The sequence below is a fragment of the Heterocephalus glaber genome, unplaced genomic scaffold, assembly GCF_053883595.1.
Source record: "Heterocephalus glaber isolate CG9 unplaced genomic scaffold, H.glaber_assembly_v1.0 deba00001538, whole genome shotgun sequence".
NCBI classification, from domain to species: Eukaryota; Metazoa; Chordata; class Mammalia; order Rodentia; family Bathyergidae; genus Heterocephalus; species Heterocephalus glaber.
The window spans coordinates 31681855-31691124 of NW_028258333.1; the positions used below are offsets into that span (position 1 = coordinate 31681855).

General features: G+C 36.4%; 1 pseudogene; it reads right to left on the reverse strand.

Annotated features, from left to right (window-relative positions):
* Positions 1–2534: 2534 nt before the first annotated feature.
* On the reverse strand, positions 2535–3896 carry LOC101713937 (epidermal growth factor receptor substrate 15 pseudogene; annotated as a pseudogene).
* Between the last annotated feature and the right edge of the window lie 5374 nt (positions 3897–9270).

Below are 9270 nucleotides of genomic sequence, written 5' to 3' on the forward strand. Positions count from 1 at the left end.
CACTCACTACAAAAAAAATTAGTCTCTTTAATAAATGGTGCTGGAAAAACTGACTTTCCACATGCCAAAGACTAAAACTAGATCCAGTCTCTCACCATGCACTAAACTAGAATTTAAATGCATCAAAGGTCTAAATATTAGTGGGCTGGGGATTTAGCTCAGTGGTTTCACCGCCTGCTGCGCAAGCGCAAGGACCCGAGTTCAATCCCTGGTACCAAAAAAAAAAAAAAAAAAATCTAAATATTAAAACAGAAATACTTAATCTGTTGGGAGATAGAATCACTATAACTTTTTTTATGGATAGGATGCTTTAATATTACTTAAAATTTATTATTTTCATAATTACAACCTATAATTTAGAAATTTGAAAGCTAAGAGAAAATTTTATAAAGAGAGGTCAGATAAAGCTGAACTGGTTTGTAGAAGATGGATAAAACTCTCTAAGTAGTGCCACTTAGCTTTTGGGAATATATATCTGTACTTTAAAAGCACAGGCCCTCAAGACAGGGTCAAAAACATAAAATATCACAAATGACTCTAAGACATTCATCCTACACAAGCAAGTATGGGGATATAGATATATATTTATATAATATATACATACTTTTTTATATATACATACTTTTAATATTATATTGATCCACTGAGTATACATATTTTAACAAAAAATAAGAATCTATAATCCAGTTAAACATACATTAAGATTAGGGCACACTTATTACATCAAAAGTTGATGTTTATAAGTTACAGACACTTAATATTTTCCAGAGTGGAATTTTTTATTAAAAAAATATTTTTGAAAGCATTTCAAACATTTGTTCATTATCCCAGTGCAAAACAAAGTTGTTCAAGTCAACTTACCTTTCTCTTGAAGAGTAAGAGGAAGGAAAAAAACCTCCCAGAAAATTCATCCTACAAATCCCAGCACTACCTTCTCAATCAATTTATCAAAATTAAAGACTTGTGATTATGATTCAGCCCTTGCTTCATATGTTTGATTTTTATGCTCCAATGTTTCTATTTACAAAAGTAGGAAAGTTATTAGCAGTGCAAGAAATTTGTTTAAGTTTGTTTTAAATGCCAGCTGTTCAAATGTGTGTAAAAGAAAAAAAGCACCATTTCAAGATGAAATTAGATACTTTGCATTTATTTGTAGACTAGGTAATAACTTAGTCGGTTAATATTAATCAATACCACCTTGACTTGTGACCCCAGAGAACTTTAGTTTTCAGGCACACTTTTCTTTATCCTGGTATTTAATAAATTACCTAAGTCAGTGACACACTTAAAAGTAAGAGTACAATTACAGACTACTTCACCATCTATCTCAAATTCAACTTTCTGCTAGGTCTGGGCTTGTCTGCTAATGGGCTTTTAACACATGAAAAATTTTGATATTTTGGTGGCTCTTTTCTTTCCCAATTGAATTTCTTTTTTTTGCTAGCTTGTCAATTTTATAGGTGAAAAACAAGGAGAGTAAATACACTAAACCACAAAGATGAGCAAAAAGCAATATGATATAATACATGTCACTTTTCCATTTGTATTCAGTGAGTTTTTATATTTCAAGTAGTTGAGCCTTTATTAAACAAGAAACAAAAGAAAGAAAAATTAAAGTAACTTCCAGTTCTAACTTGCTAGAGTTTCTTCTGCAAAAGTACAAGAATAAACCTATCATGAACTAAAGAGGACAATGCCAAAGCAAAGGCAGAATGGCTGCATGTTAGGAGTTTTGCTTACTGATGAGTGTATTTTAAGTGATAAAGTTTCTCTGCTGGCACTTAAAATAAACATTTGCCTACAAATCTTATTTGTAAGAAACTGATTTTGTTAATTGGCAACATATCTGTTGATCTAAGATTCCTCAAATCCAGAGAAAATTGTTTTTAAAAATATATTTCACACATGAAGCTTTGATGTTTTTATTTAGGAAAAATTTCACTCTCAAATTAAAATGGTTCAACCCAAAGCATCCCTTTTTCAATAGTGGAGTTGATCTACACAAAATATTTTTCCTTGTCTCTAAAAAACAAATTAAACAGTATTTTACTATAGGGAAATTTAAAAATGCATTTTAAACTAGCCAATTTGTACCAATCATAAAAGAAATAGGTTCTTTTCTTCCCCTCCTTCAACCATTCAAAGTGGGGGTGAATACTGCAAAGTACAAGAACCCCACTGGCTCCCACCAGAAAAACTACAGGTCAAGGGTGGCACAGGATGAACACAGAAGCTTGGGTGCTCTAGCTGTACAGTGAAATAGCAGAGGTGGGCAGAAGCTCACAGTAAATGCACACCAGACAGGAGCCTGTGAAGCTGTCTCATCTGACTTACTGCTTTTCGAGGAAAAAATAAAAGATAAATGTGAAATAGAGGTTTAAAAAAAAAAAAAAAACCCTAGACTTTGTCACATTCACAGGAATCTTAAACCCTTTGTATTTCCATGTTCATAGGTAGTTTTGATACACATGGTAAATAGCTTCAATATTCAGGAAGAAGAATATTGTATTATTGACAAAGGACAAGAGAATTCTTCATGCTTCTGATATCTTGGATTTGCTAAGAGCAATATCCAGTTCTAAGTCTTCTTGTTCTTGCTGGTTCATTCAGGCAAGCCTCTGCTCTTCCTCTCTCTCACACTCCCTCTTGGCCTATTCAATCATAACTTCCTCAGAGGGATAAGCACTGAAGTTAGCAAAATTGCTTGGGTCAGCCTCTTTATTGGCAGTAGTAGAAGTAGGAGAAGTAAATGGATCACAAGACACATCAGGATCTTTTTCTTTGGGGCTATCACTGCCTGGGAAAGGCTGAAACAGATCATTCACTTTAAAGGGATCAGAAGAATCCAATTTGTTGATGGGTCTTTTCCCAGGTAGTTGTGGGCAGAGTCTTGTTTGAGTTCCAGTCTTTGGTGGCAGTGCTGGGGGTACATCTTCATTCTTAACAGATATTTCCTCAAATGCATTTTTTGGAATGACAACACTGCTGACAGAGCTTGATATAGATGAACTAAAAGGATCTTCAGTGTTCATTGATCTTTGACAATGTGCTTCAGTCAACAAATACATCTCCAAATGATTCATTTCCAAAAATAGAAGCAAAGGGATCTGTTGCTGAATCACTTCCTTCAGTAACAACTGTTGCACCAGGAGTGAAAGGATCATTGTGCTTCAAGGTCTCTACCAATGCATTATTGCTATTGCTGGGGACACTGAAAGGGTCAGTACCTACGTGGCAAAAGGGTCAGTTGAGCATTGTTTGAATACACAGTCAGATGCAAAAGGATCTCAACCTTTAAAAGGATCACCACCAAATGGGTCGATTTTCCAAAAAGGATCATCTTTGAAAAGATCAATGCCAACAAAAGGATCAGACTGAAAAAAATCCAAGTTTGTATCTTCAACTGGATCTGTCAATAAACTTGATTATACATTAAATGGATCTTCCTCTTTTACATGTCTGTTACTGTCAACTTCAGGACAAACTTTTTCATTAACAGCTACAGCCAACACTTCATTTTCATCAGTCACATCAGAAGGTGGTATATAAGGAATAAATCTTGCTGGAGACTCCTGCTCTGTGGGCTCAGACACTAGGTTGCTCTGGACTTCAGCAGGATCATTAAGGTTGGCTGTGTCACTGCTGATTGGTACTGAAACTACAATAATCACACCAGGCAAAAGAGGCTTCCAGGCCACCTCACCACCACTCCCAGTGCAGAAGAGGTTTCCATGCCACTGTGCCACTGCACCCAGCACAGAAGAAGCTTCGGGGCTGCTGTACCACAATTCACAGGGCAGAGGAGGCTTCCAGGCCAACATACCACTACTCCCAGCATAGAGAAGGCTAGTCACGCATGCACCAGCACCACACACACACAACCCAACCCACCCCATACCCACCCATTGAAATGAGGAGACACATAAACAAGTCTCAAAACCAGACTATCAGATCACCTACAGCAACCCCAAAGGGAAATGAGATGTAACACTCTGATATTCAACCCCCTGGACTCCCTGAATTGGCAACAAAAGAGGATCTGGAAAAAATGATATGAGAAATAATTTCTCAGATAACAGCAAAGATTGTGCTCATAGTGCAAGATATGATTAATAAATCTAGAGAGGAGTTGAGGAACATGATGGAATCCCAACATAGTAAACAAATGGAATCCATGAAAGAGATGCAAACAAATTTCCAGATCACAAACTGTATGGAAAGTCTACACAGCAGAATGAGACAATGTGAGGACAGAATTTCAGATATAGAAGATGAGATTGCAATTAGTGAACAGGAAAATAAAAATTGCTTTAAAAGTATAAGAGGCCATGAGAAATCAATCCAGCAGCTGCTAGATGAGGCAAAGAAGAATAACATAAGACTGATTGGAGTCAGTGAATAAACAGGAGAAAATATGGGTGACATAAAAAAAAAGCTGGTCACAGAAGTGATGGTAGAAAACTTCCCAAGCAGAGGAAAAAAACTTGACATAAAGATAAGTGAGGCATATAGGATTCCAACTAGGCTAAGATCAAACAAAATCTATACTTAAGCATATAATAGGTAAGATTCCTGAAACCCATCAGAAGAAAAAAGTTTAACAAGCAGTTAGAGAAAAGAAACAAATCACATACAATGGAAAGCCTATCAGAATCACAGCAGACTTCTCAACACAAACCATCAAGACAAAAAGATCTTGCAGTGATGTATTCAAAGCCATAAAGGAAATCAGCCTCCAACCCAGATTGATGTACCCTGCAAACCTATCTTTCAAAACTGATAGAGAAATAAGATACTTTCACGACAAAGAGCACCTTAAGAACTTCATGAATATCAAACCAGAACTCCAAAAATTTTAGACACTATCCTAGGAAAAGGCAATGAGGATCACAACCCCAGGAAACACAGCAGAATGGATCCACTGAGTGTGACAAGAAATTAAACACAAAGGGGGAGAATCCAACAAAAAGAAAAAGTCATGACAATGATGTCAATATGTATCAGTTATAACCATCAATGTTAATGGTCGCAATTCACCAATCAAAAGAAATAGACTGGAAGAATGGGGTCAAGAAACAAGATCTAACAATATGCTGCATACAAGAAACTCATTTGATTAAAAATGAAACTCATAGACTGAAAATTAAAGGTTGTGAAACAATAACCCATGTGACAGGAACCTGAAAAAAAGCAAGAGTAGCTATGCTCATTGCAGATCAAGTGGATTTCAAACCAACACTGATTAAGAGAGACAAAGAAGGACACTACATCCTTGTAAAGGGAAAAATCCAAGAGGAAGAGATGGCAATCATAAATATCTATGCACCAAACAGTAGTATGCCCAACTATATAAACCAAATGCTAACAGATATGAAAAATCATATATGCACTAATACAATTGTAGTGGGGGACATCAACACCCCACTGTCACAAATAGATAGATCAACTAGACTAAAAATAAGTAATGAAATACTAGGACTCAAACAAGCTCTTGAACAAATGAACTTAACAGATGTTTACAGAGTCTTCCACCCCACAAAATCAGAATACACATTCTTCTCAGCTGCACATGGCTCATTCTCCAAAACAGACCACATACTCACACATAGAACATGTTTAAGTAAGTGCAAAGGAATTGAAGTTATCCTCTGTATATTATCACACGATAGTGCAATGAAATTGGAAATCAAAAGCAAAAGAAACTCAAAAATTTAATAAACAGGTGGAAATTGAACAACACACTTCTAAATAAACAATGGGACACAGAGGAAATTAAAGAAGAAATCAGAAAGTTCCTTCAATTAAATGACAATGACAATACAACATATTGGAATCTATGGGACACAATGAAAGCAGTCTTATGAGGGACTTTCATAGCAGTGAATACACATATTAGGAAAACAGAACAAGCCCAATTAAACAACCTGATGCTGAACCTCAAGCTTCTAGAAAAAGAAGAGCAGGACAACCTCAGAGCTCATACAAGGGAGGAAATTATAAAGATCAGAGGAGAAATCAATGCAATGGAGACTAAGAGAATAATTCAAAAAATTAATGAAGCCAAGAGTTGGTTCTTTGAAGGAAACAACAAAATTGACAAACCCTTAGCCAACCTTATCAGAAAAAAGAAAGAAAAGGCCCAAATCCATGCAATTAGGAATGAAAAGGGTGAAATGACAACAGACCCAGCAGAAATCCAGAGGATCATCAATACCTACTTCCAGAACCTATATGCCCATAAGATGGACAACACAGAAGAAATGGACAGATTCCTAGATACATATGAATTGCCAAAGTTGAACGAAGAAGACCTAAAAATTCTGAACAACCCAATATCAACCAATGAAATTGAAAATATAATTAAAAACTTATCAACTAAGGAAAGCCCGGGTCCTGATGGCTTCACTGTTGAATTCTACAAGAAATATAGAGAGGAACTGCCACCACTACTATTTAAACTCTTCAATGAAATTGAAAGGGAAGCAATACTCCCAAATTCATTCCTGGAAGCAAGCATCACCTTGATCCCCAAAGCAGAGAAAGACCCAACTAAAAAAGAGAACTATAGGCCAATCTCACTAATGAACATAGATGCAAAAATCCTTAATAAGATAATGGCAAACAGAAGGCAGAAGATCATCAAGAAGATCATACACCCTGATCAAGTGGGATTCATCCCAGGGATGCAGGGATGGTTCAATGTACAAAAATCAATTAATGTAATACACTATATCAATAGAGCCAAGGACAAAAATCATATGATTATCGCCATAGATGCAGAAAAAGCATTTGAAAAAATCCAACATGCATTTATGATAAAAACCATACAAAAAATCAGAATAGATGGTCTCTACCTCAAACTGATAGAAGCTATCTATGAAAACCCAACAGCCAATATCACACTAAATGGTCAAAAACTGAAATCCTTCCCACTAAAATCAGGAACAAGACAAGGATGTCCACTATTACAACTCTTGTTCAATATAGTTCTGGAAACATTAGCCATGGCAATTAGACAAGAGAAAGAAATAAAAGGAATAAAGATAGGTAATGAAGAAGTCAAATTGTCATTATTTGCAGATAACATGACACTCTATATAGAAGACCCCAAGAACTCCACCAAAAGTCTTCTAGACTTAATAACCAAATTCAGTCAAGTAGCTGGTTACAAGGTCAACACACAAAAATCAATAGCTTTCCTCTACCCAAATGACAGACTCACTGAGAGAGAAATAGGGCAAATAATTCCTTTCACAATAGCATCCAAAAAACTGAAATACCTAGGAATCAACCTAACAAAAGAAATCAAAGACCTCTTCTCTGAAAACTATGGCACTCTGAAAAGAGAGATTGAAGATAATATCAGGAAATGGACATACATCCCCTCCTCCTGGGTAGGAAGGATTAATATAGTGAAAATGGCCATACTTCCAAAACTGCTATATAGATTTAATGCAATTCCAATTGAGATCCCAGCAGCATACTTCATGGACCTTAAGAAAACAATTCAAAACTTCATTTGGAACAAGAAGAGATCCAGAATAGCAAAAGCAATTCTAGGTAACAGAGACATGGCAGAGGGTTTCACAATCCCCAACCTGCAACTATACTACAAAGCTACTGTGATAAAAACAGCATGGTACTGGCAAAGAAACAGACCTGAGGACCAGTGGAACAGATTAGAAGATGCAGAAACAACTCCAGACACACTCAGCCATCTCATCTTCAATAAAGGAGCCAAACACCCTCACTGGAGGAAAGATAGTCTCTTTAATAAATGGTGGTGCAAAAGATGGGTTTCAACTTGCCAAAGATTAAAACTAGACCTATATCTCTCACCATATACTATGCTAAAATCAAAATGGATTAAAAATCTAAATATTAAAATAGAAACTCTGAACCAGTTGGAACAGAGGTTAGGTAGAACCCTTGAAGATATCGGTGTAGGAAATGATTTCATGAACAAAACCTCAGTTGCCCATCAACTAGCACAAACAATCAAAAAATGGGATCTCTTCCTATTAAAGGACTTCTGCACAGCAAGAGAAACCACCAGCAATGTGAAGAGACAACCCACAATGTGGGAAAAAATCTTCACCTGCTCTTCCTCAGACAAAGGTCTACTATCTCGAATCTATAAAGAACTTAAAAAGATCAGACCTCCCAAATTTAAAGACCCAATCTGAAAATGGGCATCTGAAATGAACAGACATTTCTCAGACAAAGAAGTAGAAATAGCAAATAAATACATGAAAAATGTTCAACATCACTGGTCATTCGAGAGATGCAAATGAAAACAACAATGAGATTCTACTTCACTCCAGAAAGAATAGCTGCTATCATGAAATCAACCAATAACAAATGCTGGAAGGGCTGTGGGGAAAGAGGAACCCTGTTCCACTGCTGGTGGGAGTGTAGACTGGTGCAACCACTGTGGGAATCAGTATGGAGATACCTCAAAGAATTAGGACTGGAAGTCCCCTTTGGCCCCACTATTCCACTGCTGGGGATCTTCACCAAAGAATTAAAAGAATCATACCACAGTGATATATGTGTGCTCTCATGTTCATAGCAGCACAGTTTGTGATAGCTAAAACTTGGAAACACCCCAAATGCTCATCAACTGGAGACTGGATAAAGAAAATGTGTTTTTTTAATAAAATGGAGTACTACTCAGCCATAAAAAATGAGAAATTAGAGACATTTATAGCTAAGTGGATGCACATTGAGGCGATACTCTTAAGTGAAATAAATAGGACACACATGTATAAATACCAAATAGTTTCTCTGGTGTGAGAAACTGAAAGTGTAAATAAGAACTAAAATATATAATAGGTAATGTGAAATAGGAAAAAAAGGGGCAAAGGAGAAGGAAGTGGGGAGGCTAGGGGAAAGGATAGAAGGGAATGGGATTAATATGAGAAAATGGAAAAATAGGAACAAAATCTATGTAAATAGGGAGGACTGGAGGGGTTGAAGGGAGGGCTGGGCAAGGGTGAAAAATAAGAACCAAGAGAGACTATGTAAAGGTGTAAATTTCCAATGATGAATGTCATTATATTGTATACCTAAAATGTACCAATGATTAGAATGAATAATCGATAATGTAAAATAGGAAGAAAAGGTCCAAAGGGGTAGGGGTAGTGAGAGGGGCAGGGGAAAGGAAAGAAGGGAAAGGAAAAATGATGAGAAATGGAAAAAATGGAAATAAAGTCTTTGTAAATAGGGAAGGGTGGAGGGGGTGAAGGGAGGGCTAGGAATGGGGAAAAA